The sequence below is a fragment of the Cupressus sempervirens genome, chromosome 7, assembly GCF_028749045.1.
Source record: "Cupressus sempervirens isolate cs-2001-9-10 chromosome 7, ASM2874904v1, whole genome shotgun sequence".
Classification (NCBI taxonomy): domain Eukaryota; kingdom Viridiplantae; phylum Streptophyta; class Pinopsida; order Cupressales; family Cupressaceae; genus Cupressus; species Cupressus sempervirens.
Window position 1 is genome coordinate 287,192,306 of NC_143124.1, and position 27,085 is coordinate 287,219,390.

General features: G+C 36.7%; 1 non-coding gene and 1 pseudogene across 1 annotated transcript; both read left to right on the forward strand.

Moving 5' to 3' along the window:
• Positions 1 to 17,265: 17,265 nt before the first annotated feature.
• TRNAT-UGU (transfer RNA threonine (anticodon UGU)) lies at positions 17,266 to 17,337 on the forward strand. The gene has a single exon. It is a non-coding gene; the product is annotated as a tRNA-Thr (tRNA).
• Positions 17,323 to 21,158, forward strand: LOC149546553 (pentatricopeptide repeat-containing protein At3g26782, mitochondrial pseudogene; annotated as a pseudogene).
• Positions 21,159 to 27,085: the final 5,927 nt, after the last annotated feature.

Here is a 27,085-nt window from a genome sequence, read left to right on the forward strand (position 1 = left end):
TTGTTTGATTTTTTGGTTTCTTCCTTGGCATGATGATGATTTCTACATGTCAAATTATTCAAACATCTAAATTACTTAAGATGTGTAAATTACAAATTATTCAAATAGATATAAAAATTATAATTATTTGAATGAATAAACAATATATAACAAATGACTTGTCAAATTTTTAATCATTTCGAAATAACATTTCATTCAAACATACAAATTTCAATGAATTCATTATATATTAAACAACATGTCAAATTATAATCAAATTTGTATCTATATATCAACAAACAATATTTAAAATACATTGCACTAACCTTTTCTATACAAGGAATATTCAAAAAGTCTTCAAATCACGTATCCAATGATTGAATTTGGTGTTTGCTAGCTTCCAAAAGTGTTGAAATAGTGTTTGCTATGTTGAAACTTGTGTTTTCTGTCAAAATAATAGAGTGCATAACAGACCAAAAGAAAAGAATGGATGAAATGGGCCCCAAAGTTGCTTTTTGTCCATTTTTAGGTGATTTCACATACCACATATGCACTATAAAGAGCGTATGCACTATAAAGTGCGTATGCACTATGTGGAAACACATCACTCTCCATCTTCCCTACTCTCTCTCCCATCCCCTACCCCTCTCTCTCTCTTCCTACTCTCTCTCCCCTCTCCCATCCCTTACACTTTCTCTCTCCCCTCTCCCATTCTTTACTCTCTCTCTCGCTCTCCCTCTCCCACCGCCTACTCTCTCTACCTCTCTCACCCTCTCTCCTCTCCCATCCCCTACTCTTTAGATCTCTCAAACACACTCTTATCCCCCCACTCTCTTCTCTCCCATCCCCTACTCTCTACATCTGTCACACACACTCCCATCCCCCCTATCTCTTTCCCTCTCCCTCTCCCACTCCCTCTCCTATCACCTACTATCTCTGTCTCGAGTTCTCTCTCCCTCTCTACTCTCTCTCTCCCATCCCTTACTCTCACTCTCTCTCTCCATCCCCTACTCTCTCTCACACTCTCCCATCCCCTAATCTCTCTCTCTCTCTCTCTCTCTCTCTCTCTCTCTCTCTCTCCCATCCCATACGAGCTCTCTCTTCCACCACCTACTCACTCTCACACTCTCTCTTCCATCCCCTACTCTATCTCTCTTACACACACACTCCCATCCCCTCCCTCTCTCCCTCTCCCACTCCCTCTCCCACTACCTACTTTCTCTCCCCCATCCCCTACTCTCTCTCTCCTCTCCCATCCCCTACTCTCTCACACTCTCTCCCATTCCCTACTCTGTCTCTCTTACACACACACTCCCATTCCCCCTCTCTCTCTCCCTCTCCTATCGCCTACTTTCTCTCCCCCATCGTCATACTCTCTCTCTCTCTTTGCCACCCCCTACTCTCTCTCATACTCTCACACTCTCTCCCATCCCCTACTCTCTCTCTTTCATAGACACACACACTCTTATCCCCCCACTCTTCTTCTCTCCCATCCCCTACTCTCTACATCTGTCACACACACTCCCATCCCCCCCATATCTCTCCCTCTCCCTCTCCCACTCCCTCTCCTACCACCTACTATCTCTCTCTCTCAAGTTCTCTCTCTTCCTCTCTACTCTCTCTCTCTCCCATCCCTTACTCTCACTCTCTCTCTCCCATCCCCTACTCTCTCTCACACTCTCCCATCCCCTAATCTCACTCCCTCTCTCTCTTCGATCCCGTACGAGCTCTCTCTGCCACCACCTACTCTCTCTCTCACTCTCAAACTCTCTCCCATCCCCTACTCTATCTCTCTTAAACACACACTCCCATCCCCCCTCTCTCTCTCTCCTCTCCCATCCCCTACTCTCTAGATTTGTCACACACACTCCCATCCCCCCTCTCTCTCCCTCTCCCACTCCCTCTTGCACTGCCTACTATCTCTCTCTCTCAAGTACTCTCTCTCTCCCTCTATACTTTCTCTCTCCCATCCCCTACTCTCACTCTCTCTCTTCCATCCCCTACTCTCTCACACACTCTCTCCCATCCCCTACTCTCTCTCTCGCCCCCATCCCTTATGAGCTCTCTCTGCCACCTCCTACTCTCTCTCAAACTCTCACACTCTCTCCCATCCCCTACTTTATCTGTCTTATAAATATATACACATTCCCATTCCACCACCCTCTCTCTCTCATAGTCCCTCTCCCACTACCTACTCTTTCCCATCCCCTACTATATCTCTCTTACACACTTCCATTCCACCTCTCTCTCTCTCCCACTCCCTCTCCCACCACCTACTCTCTCTCTCTCTCTCTCTCTCTCTCTCTCTCTCTCTCTCACTCTCTCCCTCTCTCTCCCATCCCTCTACCATTTCCTACTCTCTCTAGCTCTCTCTCTCCCCTCTCTCATTCCCTACTCTCTCTCTTTCACACACACACACCCATCCCCCCTCTCTCCTCTCCCATCCCCTACTTTTTCTATCACTCGCTTTCCCTCTCCCACTCCCTCTCCCACTGCCTACTCTCACTCTCACTCTCTCTCTCACTCTCTCTCTCTCTCTCACTCTCTCTCTCTCTCTTACTCTCTCTCTCTCTCTCTCTCTCTCTCTCTCTCTCTCCTCTACTCTCTTTGTCTCTACTACCCCCTACTCTCTCTTAAATTTTCACACTCTCTCCTATCCCCTACTCTCTCTCTCTTTCTCTCTTACACACATTTCTATCCCCACTCTCTCTCCCTCTCCCATCATCTACTCTCTCTTCCATCCCCTACTCTCTCTTGAGCTACTTTATCTTCCCCTTCTCTCATTCCATACTCTCTCTCTTTCACACACAAGCACTCTCATCCTCCTCTCTCTTGCTCTTCCTCTCCCACTCTATCTCCCACTGCCTACTCTCTCTATCTCTTTGTCCCTCTCTCACACACACATAGCCATTCCCCTACCCCCACCCTCACCCAACTCTCTTTTGGTCTTGGTTTGCAATTTAGGCCTCAATAGTGTGTGCACCCTATAGCACGCACGCGCTACTAAGAATTCAATGCTTCCAATAGTGCATGCACGCTATAGGGCTCATGCGCTATTGAAAGCTTTGCATTAAACCCAAGCCTAAGGCTTGGTTTTGCCTTGGAGATCCAACCCAAAGGTTTGGAGTTTATAAATAGGTCTGAGATGTGTTTTCTAGCAAACATACCAAAAATAATTGATTTTTCTTGTGTGCTCCCCTTCAAGATTCCTCGTGGTTGGGTATCGATAAGATTAGGTTACATAGCATTATAGGTCTCTGTGTTAGCTATCTAACCATACAATTTATTTTTAATTTGAACTATTTCAAGTCTTTCACCTATAATTTCTTTTGAATGTATGTTCATTTTTTGTCAAAAACCACCATGTACTAATTGGGCTATAGATTTTAGCTCATTCATCGAATTTTGCAACAACTTAATTTTTAAGAAACTAGACTCCATTCTACACACTTTGAAAAAAAAAGGTTTTGATTTTAGATTAGTTTTCAATTATTTCTAGGGGGGGCACACAGATATTTCATGTTTTTGGGATGTGTCTAGTTAAAAAATTTATTTATAAAAAATACACATTATAAAATTACCCAAAAAATCTGGGATAAATTGCATAGTGTTAAGTAACTTTTGACTAGACCGATTAAAGAATTTCAAAAAAAAAGTTAAAACTTTAGGGAGGCCACACTTTGTACTGTGTTATGTTTTTTTGGAATAAATAGTACCACTTTTTGTGGCCCCCTTTTTTGAGGACCTAAAACTAAACCATTTTGAAAAAAAATTAGTAGTTTAGAAAGACTTTTGTTTTTGTCATGTCTTAAAATTTTGAGCGTAACTATCTTCAAATTCTTGTTGAAGTTCAAAATTTGTAGATTTCAAGAAAAAGGTGTCCACTTAGACCCCCCTTTTGGCACCACAACTTGGTGCACTTACCCAACCCGAACAATGGTAGTTCAGCGGGCCCTGAAATCTATAAAAACCTCCTCCAAAGTAGCCCCTTCTACCGCACCTATGGATGACATGGGGTTGCTTCCCAAAATGTAAATGCACCAACACATATCCACGTGGGTTGCTTCTAAGATGGCATGAGAGCCAAAAAACCACAATGCTTCCTCCAAAATTTTGCATGAAATTTTCCAAGGAAAAAGTGTACCCTCCAAGAAAAAAAGCATGCATGGGGTGTGTATGGTGGAGGGCCCAAAACAAATACACCATCAAATCACTTTCAAAGGCATAGGAGGCATTAGCATGGGACCAATAAATTTGTACCTCTTATAAAAGCTCACACTCTCCAAGCAAAAAATGCTACCTCAATCATGCACTTTAAAAAGGTGCTTCTCCTTTGATTGATTTTTTTTGAAATAAAAGACAAAATACCAGGGCTTGAAAAAGTGAAGGATTTGATAAATATTTTTTTTACAACAAAAAATAATTGTTGCCTTGTTTTGTGTGCCAAGGCTAAAACATCTTGAGTGCAAAAAAATTTTCCTTAGATTTCAACAACATCCAAATTGGATGTATTTTTATATGGAAGTGGGGGTTTTTGATTGCTCTGAGCTCAACAGTGATGTTTTTTTTTTGCTCAAAGTGCCTCAAAAATTAGTGATCCCCCCGACCCAAAAAAAATGTTGAAAGCTCAGATTTGAAAATCGATGCCAAATCTCTCAAGAACAAAATAAAGGCATGAAGATCTAAAGCTCTAATACCATGTTGAAGTTGATGAAAGATCAACTCCACAGCTCCCAAGAATCACTTGCATACAAAAACCTATCACAGAAAGAGAAGCAAAAAGCTCTGGTGGCAAGAATTACCAGATCCATAGATGAGACATTCTTAATGAGCAAAAAAGAGATTACAAATATTAATAATGAATTAATCTCAATAATCAATGTTTATAATGAGAGATTGTGCTTATAAAGGAGATCAAAACCCTAAAAAGGTCTAACCTAGATTGCATCAAAATAATTAATAAAAGAATTAATTATTAGAATCCTAAAGTTTAGCTTAAGCAACTAGAGCTAATCAGAAAATATCTAATTACTCTAACAAGAACTAAACCCATTAAAAGCATTTTAGTTACAACTTATTTTTGTATCATGTCATTATTGTCTCTCACATGCATTATTGTCATTATTGTAGATGGGGATGCTCAAACTTTGAAGTCTCCAACATGGTACTTACTTTTAGTGGTGAACATAGTAGGTTCTAGGTGAACATCTTAAAATGGTCATAACATAAGTACTATGAATTACAACATGCTTCTTTCTCTATAAGTTCTATGCAGATTATGATTTATTGTTGATTACCAATTTCTTTTCCAGTAGAAATGGACAACATGCTACTTTCTATATAAGTTGTATGCAGACATGGAGTTACTCTTGCAAGAGATTGTGTATCACACTTGTCCACCAAGGAGGAGAAAATATTTGATTGTCAATATTTTATCATGAGCAGTTGTCTTCTTTGTGTCATTTGAGAATGAGTCTATTATGTCATGGGTTACAATTTTAAAGGCTTGGGAAGAGGTGGGTATAATCAAGCATATTTAGACTTGTTCTTGCATTATCTTTTTGAAATTGTAAAAGTGCTTTGATTGACATTATTAATTTTTGGCTATGTACAGCAAGAGTTATGCAATCATACATTGAAGTTATATGCGAGAGTTGGGACTGTACATGTTGAGAAGTAAGCCAGATTCTACTTTATCCTATTTTTTGCAGTATTTTATCTAAAGCTTGTGTGTTATTATTTAAAACATGTCTAGATACTGCATGTATTTAGTTTTTTGCACACTTTTTCCTCATGCAAAATCTACAATAATCACTTCCTCTCACTTGGATGATAGGATATTTTGGTGGTGAAAGAGAATTTAAAAATAATGATAATCTGGTAAAGAATGAATTAATGAAAATGTTATTAGTTAGTTAAATATTAGTATTACAAAAAAAATGTAAGTAATTTTCATTTAATTGATCTTTAAGTGATGTTTGTTATCAAGTTAATGAACTTTGTAAGTGGAGATGTGATTTTTATTTTGAATGACAAAGAGTCTAAAAATCACCTTTTAGATAGAAAAATCATTTGTATTTTTAAATTTGATATCTTGGAAAGTGTTTATCACTTCTTAATGATCAACACTCATAATCCTCTCTTATCAAATCGGGTTTGTAAGACATTTATTTTAAGAGACTTTTCAACTTTATTTTTAAAAACTACCTACTTTATAAAATATATCATTCTCTTCTTTTAGATAGACATGGTATCCTATTTACATCTCTATTCTCTTCAGCCTCAAAAAATATCTAACCATTTGGGTTTGATTACTCCTTATTTCCAAGTATAGAATATTTAATTTATGCTTTTAATGACTTGGATGAATACAACCTAGTCCATAGTTCAATATATCTTGAAGTATGCAAGAATGCCTTTTCTTTCCCTTTAACACCAATCAAAATCAATCCATTCACATTGAATTCATTATAAGTAGAAGAATCCACTTTCAATAGCTCTTGCACCATTTCTACATGTTCATCTTCCCTAGAAATTGCCTAGTGCAATGGAGTGCTCCCAAGTTTGTTTAATAATTAGCTAATTTTGGTAGGTATTGTAGAAGTTAAGCTACTGCATCTGCAATGAATGAAATTACTACAAAACATAAAGGAGATCAAAGTTGAAATTTTTATTAAGAGCCTTAGAATGCACAAGCATAGTAACATTGCTAAAATATATGAAACTGAATTTATATTGATACCTCTTCCAACTTTGCCCTTGTCTTAGGTGGATATGGATCTTTGTCTTGATGAGCACCTTGTGGATAGGGCACTATGAAACTTCATTTTCTAGGGAGCTATTTGAATTTAGATTCTCCATTAAAGTTCTTTTTGGATGCTTCGATTTGACTTACATAAGTGCTTCAAATGGTGTACCTCATATTCATGTAAACTTGTCAATTCATTCATGAACATACTTATAAAAATGGCAACCTTTCACTCTACATTTCACACACATCAATTGGTTTCATGATGGCTCAAATCATATCATTCTACACCAACTTCCTTTTTTATCTCTTATGGGTCACTAAAATTCTTTCATGGAGATTATATCAACACATTGTTTTCTATTACATTCATTTCCTAGTGCCAGTGGCCTCCTTGACATCATCATGATTTGCATGAGTCAAACACAAGAAAAAATTTGTATGCTCTTTTTTTCTTATTATAATTTTTACATACGAGCCATAGAGCCAGTCTAAATCTCCCTTAAATAGGCCTAGTTGTTATCTTATATCAACAAAATCATGTGCTTTTCATATCCTTGATAGTTTCAAATATGTAAAAGAGATAAAAGAGAATGTTGTAATCAATATCTTTTGAGGAATTCAAATTTTTTAATCTAGAAGTGGATAGCATCCATAGACTGTCAACACCTTATCTAGGTAACCTAAGAATATCAACTCAAATTGCAAGTGTAGATTGCCATAATGTTTCCAAAGTGATGTTGATTGCCATAATGTTTCCAAAGTGATGTTGATTGCCATAATGTTAAGACCTAGATGATACTCTATAGGGCTTCTTTGGTTGTAAATTATTCTTCAATTCTCTAATTACTATATGTAACCTTCAATAGAAGATTCATGAAAACTAAGGCAATTGGATCCAAAAGATTATTGGGGGCTACAAGTGATAGAAGTGGAGATGGAAGCATCTTCTAAACTAAAGACTATTGATGCAAATCAAAGGGTAAGATTTTTTTTTTAAAACTTTGACTAGCGTTGATATTTTGATACGTCTTGTCGTCGACGATATGAGCAACCCGTTGAATCATCTCTAGCATTTGTCCATATTTTAACTCATCCTATCATTGACGTTGTGCAATACCCATCAAATGATCTCTTACGGTTGTTGATATTTCGACATTCTGAACTAGTTATCTGGTGTCACCATGTGACAATGATGGCAATAATTTTTGACAAATATTATCGTTGATACATTAAAAACTATAATGTTCCTGAAAGTTTCAAAAAATTTCCTAAAAATTTTTGGAGATGCTCCCGTGCTGCATGGTCACAACCCGTGTTACGCGACCTCAGTTGCCCATGTTGTGTGGCTACTGCTCATGCTGCGTGGCCACTTTCCTGAATAGTTTTAGAGATGCTCCCATGCTGCATGACCTCAGCCCGTGTTGCGCGGCCTCAATTGTCCATGTTACGCAACCACGACTCGTGCTACGCGGTGTCAGTTGCCTGTTTTGTGTGACGTCTACCCATGTTGTGCGACTACTTTCCCAAATAGTTTTAGAGATACTCCTATGCTATGTGGCCTTAGTTTCCCATGTTGCGTAGCTACTGCCCGTGTTGTGTGACCACTACCCATGCTATGCAATCACTTTCTCGAATGGTTTCGAAGATGCTCCTGATGATTTATGCTCTGATACCACTAAAATGTTCATGTCCTCTGTAATGTTCCTGTACTCCTAATTATAAAAAAAGTTAAGAATAATGGCATGTGCATCCTGCTAAAGAGAATGTATGGATCTGTACGATCTTAGTATCAAGGAATGATGATGTAGGAAGTTTGTACAAGAGGCCTAGTTAGGCTGTATGACTGCTATTGAATGTGTTGTATGGTGGAAGTGGTACAGGTTGTGTACTAGGAAGGGAAAATCCATACAGTGAAAGAGAACACTTGAATTTATAAGCTATACGATATGACAGGGATGTCTGTACAGATGCTACATGAAGTCGTACAGTATGGAAAGATGGTCATACGAATAGAGAAAGGACAGTAAAGTAACATGGTGAGAATAGTGTATGGAATGTGGAATGAAGACAAATGTACGGTGATGTTAGGATACCACAAAACACAACAATGAATGATCATTATTCATGGATGTGGGGAATGAGCAGCACGGAGAACACACTGTTAGGGATCTGAGACACAATCTTGTTCATACACAAAGAATGTTGATGAAATCTACACAATAATAGAGACTCAAATACAATTAATTGCAAAAGAGAATGCTCCAATTTGCCAAATTCGAACAAAAATTACATGCAACAATGAAATAGGGTGAGGGTTGAATCCCATTGAAACTACACCGGCCAAATAGGGAAAATCTTTCACTTCTGAAATTGCGAACACCCCGAACTCCAACAAGAATTCGCAGTACAAAGAAATGTAATGCAAATCATACCTACAAACTACCTACAAGATGTGCTTAAATATCCATCGAGAAACTTTCTAAGGGTGTACAAAGATAGCCGACGGTGACACAAATTATGAAAACAAAATAAAAATGGGTTCGAGATACATTAATCAATCAGCCCATTACAAAAGTTTAATTAAATACATTTATTTTATGATGGGGACATTATAGTCCTCCTATCCCAAAATTTGCTTGTCCTCAAGCAAATGCAAACCCGATTCTGGGAAACCTTCAGTTTCGAGTCAGGCACTAAGTAGATCTTCCCATCAAAGTAAATGATGTCACCAATAACCTTGTATCTTTCATCGCATACATAACCATCCATCAACTCACATGCAAAAGTGTTCTTGGAATACTCAGCCAATAGATGGGCCCGCCAATTATCCAAGCAATGTAGTGAGGTGTTGACTATCTTGTTTTTACTTGTAGCGTCTAAGGCCAAATCCTGTTTAAAAATGGCCTCCATCTTCTTGATTGTGACTTCCCTCAATCCTTTATTTGACATTCCTCTTAGCAACACCTTCTTGCCATTCGTCTCGAATGAAAAATCCATCCTTTTGAAACTTTGAGTGTACTAGTCAAGAGTTTCCAACCACTGGATGCCCAAAATGATATCTGTATCAACCAAATCTATGACAAATAAATCATCTGCCAAGGTATAGTTTCCCATGGAAATTTGTAGTTGTGGGATCACATGAGTGCAAGGTAACAAGGTTCCTCCTGTGACCTTAACCTCAATCCCTCCATGCTCAACTGTGTACAGGCCTTTACCAATGACCAAAAATGAATTGATGAAATTGAGTGTGGTGCCACTATCAATCATGATTGGGACTCATTTTTCGTGAAGTGTGTTGTGAACTCTGAAGATACCACCTCCAGCCGATGTAGTGAGGGTAGCAATAGAACCCCCTTTTTGTATCAAGGCATTTATTCTCTCCTACTGGGTAATTTCTTCGTCAGTCACTGTAGGTATTTTTTCTTCGTTATCATCAAGCATCACCTCAATGTAGTGAATCTTCTCCTTCCTGAGGTAGCAATTACCAGGACCCCATGGTTCTTTACACGTGAAATAGAGCTTTTTCCTCTGGAGTTCTTGCCAAGAGTCTTCATCAAACTGAGGTTTTTTTTGAATTGGCTCCTTGTCTTTGTCTTCTTGTGGGGATGGTGTTGGTGTAACTACATGAGTTTTGGAGGAAGATGTGGCCATGTCACGCACCTTCTTAATAGCTTCGTTGAGTGAACCCAAGTTGAACCCTTTGATCTAGCCTCTCAAAGGCTCTCTCAGCTCATCCATGAATAACACAATTCAATATCTTTCAAAGATGTCTATGACTAATACTAACAGCCTTTGGAACTCAGTGACATAGTTTTCTACCATGCCCATTTACTTTAGCTGAGCTAGATCTTTGAAGTTTAGCTCAAGATCCTTCCCATCGAAATGATCAATGAGTCTCTCAGTAAACTCAAAATAAGAGTTCACTTGGTCATGACCGAGAGTGACTAGTCCATGATGCCACCACTCATGGGCCACTCCTTCTAGATGAAGTGTTGCAAACTTGATTACTTCCTATTTGGGCATTGGATTGAGTTAGAAATAGGTATCTTCCTTTAGGACCCATGACTGTATGATAATGACTCCGGATCCATCAAATGGTGATAAGTTTACCTTTCCGTTCTTTCCCCTAAGATCATCATTAAAATATCTATGATTTCTTCCACTAGAATACCTCATTCTTAGATCAACATAGTCTTTGTGAGATATATCACCTTCCATATTTGTGTTCCACCAATCTTCCCTAAGTTTTTCTTACATTTCCTCAAAAGTGGGCTCTCTTCCTCTGTGTGGTGCCTCCATCCTTGGAAGGAAGATGGGTATCGAGGGTCAAGAGCAAGGGGGTTAAAAGTTTGTCCTTCATGAAACAGAATTGTTGCTATGCCCATTTTGTTATCCTGTTGTCTTTCCCTCGGCCAATTTTTGGTATAGTTTCCTACATAAGCCTTTGGGTTTCGTTGATTTGCATTTGATTTCTGTTCAGCTCTCTTAAAAGATCCATGAGTTCTTCCATATGATCCGAATAATCTGCCATTCTATCAATAGGGTTATTTTGTCTTCTCCTCCGAGTATAAACTTGCATTCACTTCCATAGACATGCAAGATCAAAGGCTCTGATACCACTGTAATGTTCCCAAAAGTTTCAAAAAATTTCCTAAACGGTTTTGGAGATACTCCCATGCTGCAGAATCATAGCCCGTGTTGCGCAGCCTCAGTTGCCCATGTCGCACGGCTACTACTCATGCTGCATGGCCACTTTCCTAAATAGTTTCAGAGATGCTCTCGTGCTACGCAACCTCAACCTGTGTTGCATAGCATCAGTTGCCCATGCTACATGGCGACTTTCTTGAATAGTTTCATAGATGCTCCTATGTTGTGCGGCTACTGCCCGTGCTGTGTGACCACTACCCATGATCCATGGCCACTTTCTCGAACGATTTCAGAGATTCTCCTGATGATTTTTGCTCTAATACCACTAAAATTTTCTCGTCCTCTGTAATGTTCATGTACTCCTAATTATCAAACAATGTTAAAAACAATGGCATGTGTATCCTACTGAAGAGAATGTATGGATATGTACGGTCTTAGTATCTAGGAATGACAATGCAAGAAGTTCGTACTGGAGGCTTGGTTAGTCCGTATGACTAATACTAAATGTGCCATATGGTGGAAGTGGTGCAGGTCGTACGGTAGGAAGGGAACATCTATACGATGAAAGGAAACACTTGAATCTATAAGTCATACGGTATGACAGGGATGTTCATACGGATGATAGATGAAGTTGTACGGTATGGAAAGATGGTTGTACGGATAGCGAAAGGACAACATGATGACAAGGTGAGAATAGTGTACAAAATGTGGAATGAAGGTGAATGTACGATGATGTCAGGATACCAAAAAATGCAACAATGAATGATCATTATTCACGGATGTGGGGAATGAGCAATACGAAGAACACATTGTTAGGGATCTGAGACACAATCTTGTTCATACACAGAGAATGTTGATGAAATCCACACAATAATAGAGACTCAAATACAATTAATTGTAGAAGAGAATGCTCCAATTTGCCAAATCTAAACAAGAACTACATGCAACAATGGAATAGGGTGAGATTTGAATCCCACTGAAACTGCACCGACCAAATAGGGAAGATCTTTCACTTTTGAAATGGTGAACACTACCGAACCCCAACAAGAATTCGTAGTACAGAGAAATATAATCCAAAGCATACCTACAAACTACCTGCAAGCTGTGCTTAAATACCCATCGAGAAACTTTTCAAGGGTGTACAAAGATAGTCGACAGTGACACAATTTACGAAAACAAAATAAAAATGGGTTTGAGATACATTAAATCAATCGACCCATTACAAAAGTTTAATTAAATATATTTATTTTATGACGGGGACATTAAAAAAACTATCTTGTATGTCCAAATTGTGGTTCCAGTTTAATGACAGTCATTTTCAACATTTGTGAGTCATAATTTTGATGTTCATGCATCGAAAAATAAAGTCCAAATTTACTAGTATCTAAATAAGACCACAACCCTTTTGATCAGAGAAGCCGAGTCATCAAGGTCTTTCAAGCATGATAGTTATGAGGGGTCAAAAGTTCTAGACAAGAAAAGGTCTCATCCATGGTTTTAGAATGTGTTGAACTATTTTTTAATGTAGTTTTGGTTTACATAAGTAAATAATAAAAATAATATGACAAAACGCCCCCCATAATGCAAAAAATTGAACCCCATTTGCTAGAAGGAATGTGTAAATGAGAGAAAAGAAAAAAAGATTCAGATATGAATCACAAATACCTGGTACAAAATACTGGTCAAATGATAGAGAATTTGAAAAGTACTCAAGAAGAGCTTTCTATCTTTTTTCGAATCGAAAAATGGAGCTATAACAAAGAAATTATGCCCTTGGAAAAATAGAATTCATCAACGGACTTCAAGCACAAAAATAGGTACCAAACTAGAAAACAATCCATAAAATACCTACTCCATCATCTCCGTCTTGGAATCATCTTTTTGGCGCTTCTTTTAGGTTGAAAAAAAGGCCCTTGTATGGTCAAGATATTGTGAAAAAATGATAGGGCCTAGAAATGCATTAAAAAATATATTTTAAAAATATATATAAATAAATAAAATTTGCCATTGATGGCAAAGTGGTAGTGGTGGCTGGGAAAGAGGAGGGTGGCGGAGCCATGGTGGCAAGTGAGTGGTGCAGGGGAGGAGTGACAACCATAGGAAGGAGGTCAGCACTAAAACTTTAAAGCAGCATCGACAAGGTGAAACAATGCCTGGAGCACGACGGAAAATGGTGTTGTGAAACTGTTGTGCTAGGTGTAAAAACTTTTTGCAAGCCGATTTTAATTTTTAATTTAAAAAAAAAACCCTTGGTATGCGTGTAGGAGGCTATACGACCCTGCTGGGCAAACAAATTGCCTCCCAGATTAATGTTCTCCAAAATCAACAAACTTTATATGAAAATGAGGGTTTTGACACCTTCTGAATCTGATTGTGATGTTTGTTGGACTCAAAGTGCTCCAAAAATTAGAGACCCGCTTGTTTTCACAAAAAAAATTTCCAAAAAACACCAGTTTTATTCTATCAAACCCTCGTTCTTCTTTTTCTCCAAATACTACACAAGTTACAGATGATTTGGCTTTAATACAATGAAGGATTTGAGCAATACAAATCCATAAAGCTCAAAGAATACATGCATGTAAAAACTTGTCACAGAGAAGAAAAAGACAAGAAGAGACAAGGGTTTTCTTTGAAAAATATGCAAATTGTATTCTTAGAAATGAAAAAGATGAGAGATAATTACAAAAGACCTATCTTTATAGAAGGAGATCGAAACCTGAAAAAGGCTGACCTAAAAGGTAAAAGTCATTTAATAATTACTAATTAATTATTAAATGTGAATGCAAAAGTGCATAAAGTGAAATCTTAAGAAGGGAGCAAAGCAAATTTAATAAATGAAATGAAATTAATGCTTTACTCTAACAAGTTTTTATTAATAAAAAAAATTATGCGAGAAGGTGGTTTTGAAGGACAACATCTAATAAAGAATGAAATTGTAAGAAAAACCAACTAGTAAAAAGAAGAAAAAACAACTTAACAACATGACTTTATCAAGCCTCATGTAGACCTAGTTGAAACCTTCTATAAGGTACTCCACAAGTACCATGGCATTTGATCATGCTATGTACCAACATTGAGGTCAACAAGGCCCAATTCATTTTTCATACATCACCAACTGTGTCTTTCACCACTTGTCAATCTCATAGGTAGAGACTTGCATTTATCATAGCTTGACAATCTTATTATGATCCTTATACAAAAAAATAAGTAGAATTATCCATTTAACCCACAATCCATATCCAAAGGCTAGATCATTCAATAATATCATTTAAGATAGAAATTTAATAACACCAAAATAATGACTATTGCTATTGAAAAGAGATCATAATGCTTGGTCAATGTATTCACAACCCTATTCAACTACACATTGAATCCATGTAGAAGATAAAAATATGATAAATCTATAAGAAGACCTATATCAATGCTTGCTTCATAAAACATGATCAGTGGGACACATAACACAAAATGCAACAATTTTTTTTTTTAAATGTTAACTTCTTGAAAAAAAGAATAATTTTATCAGATTTCCATAATCCACTTGATTATCTCTTAATGTGTCATGATTTTCTTTTGTGTATATTTTTAGCATAGCATTTCCAATCATACTTTGTCATCCATCATCAAGATCAACAAGAGTACCATTATTATTCTTAGCTTTGAGACTGACTATAGTTGACTACCCTTCCTCTTGTTATTTTAAGGAAGATTATAAGTCAGAGTAATATGTTAGTTTAGTAGAAGAAGTAATTGAAGGGCAATTTGAGATCTTGTGTTTAGTAGAATAACAATGATACTAAGCATTAGGTCAGTTTAGATAGAGAACACATTGGACATGTTGTTGGGCCCATTTGCCGATGCACCAAAAGCCATGACTATTAGTGAACATGGAACACCACATAATTAACCACCTGTGGGCAGGGGAGCGTGTTGCATCACCCAACAATCTCCCCCTCGATGTGCATACCAGGTGCTTACGCGGGTCGGGAAGGCACCGAGGAGATTTGAACCCATGATCAGGCCAAAACCAGGCTCTGATACCAATTGTTGGGATAAACCACGGACAGAAATAAAAACTACATGCAAATATAACCAATAACAGAAAATAATAGAACACACAGAAAAAAAAACACAAGGCACCAAGATTTAATGTGGTTCACCCAATCCCTGGGCTATGTCCACCAAACAGCAAGTCCGATCTTATTACAATCCAGTGATTACAACCTGATTACAATCCGTAATCCCTTACAGCTCAATACCGCCGCAAGAACCAATTTCGTATCACCACACACATGTCTCATATGGATGATTTCTATCTACCATCTTCTTGAGACTCTTAGAGAGGTTGAATGCAACACGTCTTCTTTTGGTGTCAAGCTAAACATATATTGTCTAGTTAGACATAATTAACATTACCTAAGGAAAAGGGTATCCTGGTTAAGAAATTTTAGGATGCCAAACATAACCTAAGAAGCTCAATCTATACAAGGACATCAAATTTATCATTGGAACAAACAAAAAATCTTATCGGCTTGGTGTGAACATAAGCAAAGAGAAACAAATATATTAGGGACCATGCTTGGAATAGCTTGTGTATGGTCGGCTTTAACAAAGAGGAAAGGGACAAAAAATTTAGTCAGGTTGTACACAACATCAAGGTGGATCCCATGTGAGACCCAAGCCTTAGTGGCACATTCTTTGAGCATGCTTTAAGTGAAGACCTCCACACAAAATATTTTATTAACTTATATTCTTTAAGACAAGAACATATACTATCAAACTTCATTGGTAAGAACCACATTCAAAGCTATTTTAATTGGTGTATCTTATGGAATGCCTTGGGGAAACCTTAATGGGATAATTGAGTAGGTGAGCTATTATTGTGCACCTTTGATTCTAACAATTGTTAAGTTATATAGACAAAAAAAAAGTATGCAAAAATGTCAGCTTGATCAACCACAATAAAAATAGACAATGTCATCTCCCTCGCTTTCTTCCTCCCTCGTTATTATAAACCATGTCAAATAAATTCAAAATTCAACCCTACCAAAACTTACACCAAATGATAAGAAATTTCCATGACCCATGATATCTAGATATTATATTTTCTAATTAGTTTGTGTGCAAGATTTAAAAAGAGATTTGAAAATATTATATAATTTAATTCAAGAATTGCAATATGTAGAAGCCCCACACCATTAAAATATTAATTAATAATAGCAAGAAAATTAGCAAATATAATAATCAAATTTACAAATACAAAGAATGTTCTTTGCCATGTCGCTATGGTTCAATGGGAGGAATAACGAAGAATTAAACTATTGGTGCAGCAAGGTTGTCTAATTGTGAAATTTGTGACTGAACAAGTCTAGTTGCATATGTTTTAGTGTCTTTTCGAATTTTTCCATTGACAGCTCTTACTGTCATCTTTTATATCTATGTGTATTCTTGTATTTTTTTTAAAAATAAATAAAATTGTGGAAATTTGACATGGAATAAGCTAACAAACCCAAATCACTGTAAATTTCATTCCATTTTTTGACTGGTAATTTATATCTATCTGTAGGCATAGAATATGCCTCAGAAGTTGATGCTTCTTCATCCAAATTGATATCTTGAATGGAATCAAAAACTGAACTTAGACTTACTAGTTCTGTTGTCTGATCTGCATCTTGTTGATCTCGGGGATCGGCCATCTCGATCTCTTTTCTGTTAAGGTGATTCGAAGTGCGCTACCTTCCCTGCCTCTTAACGCCTTCACACGGCTTTAACAACGAGGACTTACTTCACGCGAGAATCATACAGAAACACGAGAAGCTCTATTGACAAGTGCAGATAATGTACAACATAATAATAAGATATAAACTTGGCTCTGATACCAACTTAAATCTGCCTTCATAGCTCAGTGGTAGAGCGTCAGTCTTGTAAACTGAAGGTCCGTAGTTCGATCCTGCGTGGAGGCAGCTTTTCTGTTTTGCAACTTTGCAACCTTCAACAGCGCGATCTACTGGTGGGTACTGCACTCAGAGCCGTATTTTGGTTTTTTAAGCAATGTAAAACTTCAACAATTTGACTGAGATACATGTCTCATGTTCCTGTCATTACAAGAATTCTCCCCACATTAAGGATTTCTTCGCCAATGGCAAAAAACGCTATCTATGGGGAGAGTTTCTGCTCTTCTTTGTTGCAGCAGTGTACCAGTCAAAAAAAATTGGAGGAAGTTCACGCTCATATGTTTAAAACTGGCCATAATCAGAACACCATTCTAGAAACGAAACTAGTTCAAATGTGTACTCTTTTGGGTTCTATGGATTATGCTCGTCGGGTATTTGAGAAAATATCCGAAACAAATGTTCTCTTATGGAATGTAATAATCAAGGGTTATGCAACCAATGGTCTCTCTGATGAGGCAATTGCACTTTATAAAGAAATGAGAGAGCGGGGATTCTGGCCAGACAAGTATACGTTTCCTGTGGTATTGAAGGCTTGTGCCAGCATTCCGGCTCTGAAAGAGGGAAAAAGGATTCATGGTAACATAGTCAAAACTGGTCTCGGAGGCGATGTCTTTGTGGGAGCTGGATTGCTGGATATGTATGCAAAATGTGGGTGTATAGAAAATGCATTCCAAGTGTTTGACAAAATGCATGAGCGAGATGCAGTGTCTTGGAGTGCAATGATTGCTGGATACGTGCAGAATGGGTGTGGTAAGGAGGCATTGAGGATGTTTTGTAGAATGCACTCTGAAGCTGTGGAAGTAGACTCTACAAGTGTTGCGAGCGTGATTCCCGCATGCGCCCAGTTAGGAGCTCTGCAAGCAGGTGAATCGATCCATGCATTTATAATTAAAGCAGGATTCAAGCAACATATTCCTGTAGGAACTGCACTTATCAATATGTATGCTAAATGTGAGGACATAGATGGTGCATGTCAATTGTTTGAAAGAATGGTGCAAAGGAATGAGGTTTCGTGGAATGCAATGATCGATGGGTATGTTAAGAATGGACTTGCTAGTAAGGCCTTGGTGTTGTTTTGCCAAATGCAAGTCGTAGGCCTCAGGTTGAACACAGTAGCCATTTCGAGTACACTAGTGGCATGTGCTGGATTAGGAGCTTTTCTACAGGGCAAGTCAATTCATGCTTTCGTAATTCGAAATGGGGTTATGTTGGATGGTTCAGTGGGTAATTCCCTAGTAGTTATGTATGCTAGGTGTGGGAATATAGGAATTGGGCGCCTGTTGTTCGATAAAATGTCTAGAAGAGATGTGATCTCATGGAATGTAATGATAGGTGGGTATGCCCAGAATGGACATGCCATGGAGGCGTGGGTACTCTTTAAAGCATTGCTACTGGAAGATGTGAAACCGAATTCAATCACCATAGTAAGTATGCTACCAGCATGTGCTGATTTAGAAAACCTACATCAGGGCAAAGGGAGCCATGCTTACATAGTAAAGAGCGGATTTGAAACTAATACTACTGTAATGACTTCTCTTGTGGCAATGTATGCCAATTGTGGGGAACCAGAGACAGCACAACAATTGTTTGACAATATATCTGAGAGAGATCTGGTTTCCTGGAATGCCATGATTGGAGCCTATGCACAAAATGGGCATGGCAACCAGGCCTTAGAGTTGTTTCATCAAATGCAACTAGAAAGTGTGATGCCTAATTCAGTAACCATCACATGTGTGCTACCAGCGTATGCACATCTTGGATCCCTACAACGGGGCAAGATGATCCATGCTTACATAATTAGAAATGGATTTGATTCGGACGTTTATGTGGGGACTGCAGTCGTAGATATGTATTCCAAATGTGGACGTATAAACACTGCACGCCTATTGTTTGATAAGATGTGCCAAAGAAACGTGGTTTCATGGAGTGCAATGATTGCAGGATATGGGATGAATGGACATGAAAAAGTTGCTCTAGAACTATTTTTCCAAATGCTTCAGGCGGGCATAAAGCCTACACATGTTACTTTCGTTTCTGTTCTTTCTGCATGCAGTCATGCTGGCTTGTTGGAAGAAGGCTGGAAGTTATTTGATTCCATGACTCGGGATTATAGCATTACACCCAAGGAAGAGCACTATGCATGCATGGTTGACCTTCTTGGGCGTGCGGGCCATTTGAATCAGGCACAAAACTTCATTGAAAATATGCCAATAAAACCTTCTCCTGGTATATGGGGAACCTTGCTTGGTGCCTGCCGAATTCACCATAACATTGAGCTAGCAAAATGTATTGCTAACTACCTAATTGACTTGAAACCTAGTAATGCTGGATATTATGTATTACTTTCAAACATTTATGCTGCAGCTGGTAGGTGGGATGATATAGTCAAGGTAAGACAACTGATGAAAGACAGAGGTCTGAAAAAGACACCTGGGTGCAGTTGGATTGAGGTGAATAACAGGGTTCATTCTTTCTTAGTTGGAGATAGATCTCATCCTCAATCTGATAACATATATTCATTACTCGAGAGTATGTTTAAGAAGATGAAAGAGATGGGATATGTGCCTAACACAGATTTTGTGTTGCATGATGTAGAGGAAGAATTGAAGGAAGATCTGCTCTCATGTCACAGCGAGAAACTAGCTATTGCTTTTGGGATTCTGAACACAAGACCTGGAATCCCTATATGTATAACAAAAAACCTTCGTGTTTGTACTGACTGCCATACTGCCACTAAATTTATCACCAAGATTGTTGGTCGAGAGATTATCATGAGAGATGCAAACCGTTTCCATCACGTCAAGGATGGACTGTGTTCCTGCAGGGACTATTGGTGATGTTCATGATAACAGGTGTACATTATGTGTGCAAATTCAAACTGTAAGGAGATAAGAGATACTTGGTGGTTGGTGATTGGTTGATGAATCAATTTTCTAAACCCTTTTCGTTTTAGCCTGTTGTTTTCTATCTATTCTGGCTCTTTAAATGGTGAATTGGTACATATATTCTTTTGGAGACGCCTTGGAAGCTGAGGCGCATACTAACTAATATGTGCTTTCAACCTGGCTGTAAAGTTTGATTCTTCATAATATTGGACCTCGGGGTGCACTTTTACACACATTTGAGGTATGACGAACAAGAGGAAGCCATTTCAGATACTAGATCAAAGGGCCTGACGTGCCGAATCTGATCTTGAGTTTTTGCAATGTGGATTATTGGTATTCAGACTATTCACGGTACGTTGGATGAAAACTCCCAGCATCATACGATTTCATACTTCGAGTTTATATACATATTACAACAAAGTCTAACCTAATGTGTTGGGCTTCTGGGATCAACTGTGTAGCATTTATTTGTATTAGTATTTCAGATCGCACTCTTGATCTATTATCGGAATGAGAGTTAACCCAAAAGTATAAAACATTAGTCAACATCGACTACAATCATCCAATGTCTCGGACTCTACCCAAATCTGATATTTCAACTGTATATGGTACCTGAAATGTCTCTGCTCTCATGGACGGGATTTTCTGTGCCTTTTGAACCGCTTCATTAGACTAAAAATTGGAGTTTGAGTGTTGCTTGTTCGACGAATTCATAAGGTGAATCTAACGGTTGGAAAAGGGGGAGCAGCTCGTACGAGATGACTTGATTGTTACCCCTCTCTGTGTGATAGATTCACCAGTCGGCTAAAACAGTAGACCACCTTCACAGGGGATAGAGCACGGGATCGTACAAATTCAATGCTGAATCCTTCTTTTGTATATTCAGTCATTATGTTCTACAAGGATTCAAGGTCTACCAATCATTTAGTAAGCTTATCTTAATAATGTTATCATGTGAAAGTTTTTGCTTTCCACCATATATCAGTAATTAACGAAGTGCTCACCAACACGGATTAAGTTACCAAGATGAGCAGGATGAAAGGAGGAAATTGACTTCTTTCTTGCACATAAACATTCAATTACCACAATAGTGAAATTTTCCAACTTGCTGAACACACACGTATCAAATCTATAAGCATCCCATAAACTCGGATAATCCCCATGCTTCAAGACTTCAAAATTTATCATGGTAATTTAGTTTTGTGTGAACCCTTGTAGTAGACTGCTTTCATTCTTGCTTGGATCGTAATTCATATCAGCTTTTGGTTGCATAAGTAGCTCTTATGAGTATTTAGAAACACGGTCCATAATAGAACAAGGAACTCCACAAGCATAATAAAGAACAACAACATGCGTTGTCATCAAGAGACAACAAAAGAAAAATCTCCCTATATAAGTGTGTAACAAAATGATACCAAAAGTAAAGTGACCCATTTAAAACTGGGGAGGCATTGCCTTTATTAAACAACTCTAAATTTGATGAACACACCAAACCAGAACTTGGGCGTCCAAAGAAATGGCATTGACAAATTGAACCTCTTGAAAGAAGGCGGGCCTTAAAATCCCTCCTAATGTCAGTATTTGCCAACTCAAGCAATTCCAATATTGGAAAATAATTGTTGATGACGGTTTTGTATTCCACCAACACAAGATTAAATATACTAGGCATATTATATTCTCTCTTCAATAAGGAAATCTTACGTGCTATTGGATATGATCATATGAGATACTCCCAAAGTTCTATCTAGTTCTGTCATTGTTATTTGGATAAGACTTAGTTTTATTGATGTGATTTGTTGGTCTCCCAAAGGGAAATACATACTTTTCAAACTATAATATTTTCATTGCAAATAGTCTCTTCAATAAGCTCTTTAACTTTGATACTTGAAATATTCTCAATACAAAAGTGTCAGATCTTGATTGTTATTTGGATAAGACTTAGTTGTATTGATGTGATTTATTGGTTTCGCAAAGGGACATACACACTTCTCAAACTATAATATTTTCATTGCAAATATTCTTTTCAATAAGCTCTCTGACTTTGATATTTGAGATATTCTCAATGCAAAAGTAGACTAAGTAAAGCTTTCACAACACTTAGAAATAAATTTCAATGGAACAAGGATTAAAAAAGAGTTTTAAGTTGAGAAATATTGAAGGCAATGATATTAGATAAATAAATTTCGTAAACTAATACCTATTTAGCCAAATTACTTACAATGCCACAAAAATGGTGCAATATTTAAGGAAACAAAAAATTGTCAAATTGCAAGCATGCATGCAAGCACCCAAAGACTAATGCAACTTAAACATGCATCTATAGTTGAACTAATGTTGAGATTAGGTTCAAACCAATGATACACTGCAACTTATAATCATAAAGATACAGAGCTATGGACAAGAAATCCATCAAATGTCTTCACACTTTACCACCAAAATGATTGAACTTAACTAACATGGAAGATTAGAAACAATGCTCATATCAAAGAAATAAGACAACATACATCATGATTCAATGTTTTGCTTGTATTGACAATTCCTAATTCTACTTCTATAGCTACTAACTACCAACTACTGCAACTACCTAGCTTTACAAAGAAGGGAATGCTATTTTTTTATACAAAATATTTACAAAAAGAATGGTAAAGACCATCTCAACACCAAGGGCTCAAATTACAACTCTTATCAACCCTAATTGGGTTCATTTAATATTTGTGTCTAGTTTGATGCATAGAATAGAGGAGGAAATGACACACTTTCCAAGGTGTCTTGGTGGAATAAGACAAAAGAGTAGATTTATGGGAAGTTGCAACTTTTACTTTTCTTTATTACATTTGATCTGGCTTATATAGTATTATTTCTTTACAATGAATAACTTGTGGTACTTCTCTTTTAAGTATCTTTTTCCTCTACTTATATTCTCTAGGTGCTTCTCTATGTATCTGAGAATTTTAGAGTTGAATTTGACTTTTCCTTTATGTACCTTCTATTCACATTGCAATATGGGCTCACTCGCATTCTTCACCTTCAAATCACATAGTCTCATCCTCTTACATCCTTTATTTCTCCATTCTATCTACAAAATAAAACAATTTGTATTTACATCAAGCACATTCAAGTCATCAATTTTTTATTCTTATGACAGCCATATCCAAAATATTAATAATAAGAAAGGCATTTGCTTAGAGATTACCCTATAAAAAGGAGTAGGTCCTAACAAAAAAGGAAGGTACAAAAGAAAGAGTCTTATCACTTGTTGGAATTGTAGACAGATAAATCACTTTGCTTACAGATGCACTAACAAACCTAAGAAGGATAATGATGATGGAAATAATGATAGGTTCAAGAAATTCAAAAACTTAAAGGAGAAAAGCAAGAAAGCATGCTATATAGTTAAGGACTATGAAGATGATGATTACAATTCTGAATGAAATGACAATGATGAGGAAATAGTTTTTGTTTTTGTAAAGGAACATTCCTCTACCGGTGATGCATAAAATAGTGAAGAAATGACATTAATTTCAAGCATGAACAAAAATGATGATTGAATTATTGACTGTGGATGCACACACCATATGACTGGAGATAAGAAGAAGTTCATTACAATGGAAGATTGTGGTGGAGGCTCAATGAGATTTGGAAACAACTCTCCCTGTGTTACCAAAGGAAAATATTTCACTTCTCCTATTGATCACATTACCTATGATGATGTTTATTGGGGAAATGACTTAAAATACAACCTGTTAAGCGTATCTCAGTTGAATAACAAAGGATTTAGATTTGATTTCAGAAATGGAAAATGCAAGATATCAAGAAGATCTAGCAAATTGATTGTTGCTGGTTAATAGAGAGGAGGTAATATTTTGAAGTTGATTTCTTCTCTTCGACATTGTTTGATTGAAAATGTGGTTATGACATAAAATACATGTCATGTTAACTTTTATAATTTGGTTAAAGTTAGTAAGAATAAAAGTGTTAGAGGAATCCCTATGCTGGCTAAACCAAAGAATGCAATATGCAAGGAATGTCAATCAAGAAAAAATGGTTACCTCAAGCCTTACCAATAAAATCTATTCTATAGAAAATATTCTAGATTTGGTACACATTTATTTACGTGTAGGTCCAATTGGTCTTGAAAGTTATCATGGGGATAAATACTTAATACTATTTGTTGATGACTATTCAAGGATGATATTTGTGATGTTTCCAAAAGTTAAATCAGATGTTCTTCATATGTCTAAGATGTATAAGGCAAGAGTTGAGAAAAAAATAGGTAAGGCACTAAGGTGTCTTAGATTTGACAAAGGAGGTGAATTTACTTCACAATAGTTTAATGAGTATTGTGATGAACATGAAATTAAGAGATAGTTGACATCATCAAGAACACCACAATAAAATGGAAGTGCAGAAAGGAGAAAAGTATCCATTGTGGAATGTGCAAGAACACTAGTGAAAACATAAATGAGTGGCACACAAGTTTTGGAGAGAGGTAGTTAGTATTGATGTTTACACATTGAACAGGGTACAAGTCAAGAAAGACTCTTAAACAAGAGACCATATGAACTCTTCTATGGACATACACCTAATGTTAGTTATTTCAAACTATTTGGTAGTAAATGCTAAATTAAGAAAGATGAAATGAATGATAATTTTGATAGTAAAGGAGATGAAGTAATATTTCTTGGTTACTCTAGTAAAAGGAATGCTTATAAATACTTTAACAAAAGGAATAACAAGATAATTGGAGAGAACAAAGTGAAGAAACCAAAATGATAGAGTGAACTTATATATTACAAGCCAGTGGAACCTGAAATAGTGTCACAAGTAAATACAAGAGCAAACTAGTGTCAACTAGTAAATAAGAATCATACTAGAGTAGATCTGATGAAAATGAAATAATTTAGAATGTGGAACCAACAACCCCAAGGCATATAAGGATAAATCATAGTTTGTCTAATATAATTCAAGAAAAAAGTGAATGAGTATTAACTAGAAGTCAGTTAGCAACTAGAGAAACTACACGCTTTCTATTGGAGGTTGAACCTAAGATAGTAAAATATGCTTTAAAAGTGATAATTTGATGAAAGCACTAAAAGAAGAGATTGATTAGATTGAGAAGAACAAGACATGGTCATTGGTACCTAGATCTAGTAATAAAAATGTTATAGGTACTAAGTGGATTTCCAAGAACAAGTTGAATGATAATGGAGAGGTGATAAGGAACAAGGCAAGACTAGTTTGCAAAGGAAATGCTCGGGAAGAAGGACTAGATTATAGTGAGACTTTTGCACCTATTGTTATATTGGAAGGAGCCAAAATACTACTATATGCTGCTTACAAAGGATTTACTATCTATGAAATAGATGTGAAATATGCTTTTTTGAATCGAATACTAGAAGAAGAGGTATACATAGAACAACCTAATGGATTTGGGTTTGCAGACATAATAATCAAACTAAAATAACCCCAGACATAATAAACCTGTCACAATATCCCAAGGAAAAAATAACATGGGGTCAGAATAACCCATGGAAAAATAACTCATGGTTATTTTAGATCAAGCTCGTAAACTAGAAATGACATAAAATAAAGAGGCTAGTAAAAAAAGAAGGGATTGTGAGGCACCATAGAGGTTATTTAGGTTAGTTATAGACAATATATCCATTATATATCCCTAAAAAAATGAGAAATTACTTATTTTAAATGGTTGCATGTTATTTTTTCATTGACAAGGCATCAATGAAATAATTTGGTGTTGAGCAACATATTTTAAAAATAAATGTTCAAGTTAGTGTTATACTACGCCAAAAATAGAAGATACCAAGATGAGTTAGTAGTCAAAACAAAATGCTAGAAGGCATCTGTGATATCAAATCAAGAATCAAAATTAAGAAAATCTAACATTTAGACCTCAAAATATGCTGACTATATTTGGTGCCATAAAATAGAACAGAGACATCCTTCACCATATTATTGCATGACAAGATGTCTCTATTGTATGCAATAAACTCTAGTAAAGTGTGATATAATGCTCTAAAGTGATGTGATACAATGCACAACTTCTTCGATTACATGACATGATGTTTTGTAGTGGTGTGATGAAATACTTAAAACTGATTTATTGCATGCAATAGCAAGTTTTCTCGTACAATAAACAACATGTTTTTATGAAATATAGGCACAAAAGTGCCAAATGGAGCTAGAAACTTGTTCTAGCATCATGGTGGGTGCTAAAATGTGTGTGTGAATATGTACTCCAATACAAAACACCTACACTTCAACAAATCCTTACTTCTATTGGGGATTAGTAGCAAACAAAAGAAAACTTGATAAATAACTAAAACCCAAAAGAAATTGATCTATCGCTTTTTAGTTAGAGAAAACAATGATTGTGAAAGTTTGGCTCTCATTTTTTATAAACATAACCATTATTAGTCACTCTAAAATGGAAGATGCAAGTGATATTGGATGCATTCATTGAATAAACAACTCAAATATCATGGTTGAATGCATTTAAAATTATAGTTATAAGCAAACTTATTACAATCTATGAAAGTAGATACAATGAGTTAATGAAACTAAGCTAAAACATTAAATGACATTTCCACAATGAAATCTAGATGCAAAATGACATTATAACACTAAAATACAAGATGATGGATCCTTTGAGCTAGAGAAAACATCTCATTTATAGATTTTGAGAGGCAATGAATGAGTAAGATGCAAAAGTGTACAAATGATTAGGATTTCTCTTCCATGATCCATGTGATTGCACTTTATAGGTCAAAACTATTTCTTTTGTCTTTTGGAATGATTTAACATTTTTTCCTTTTTTTTCTTTTATTCATTTTTCTTAATTAATGTGTTCTCAT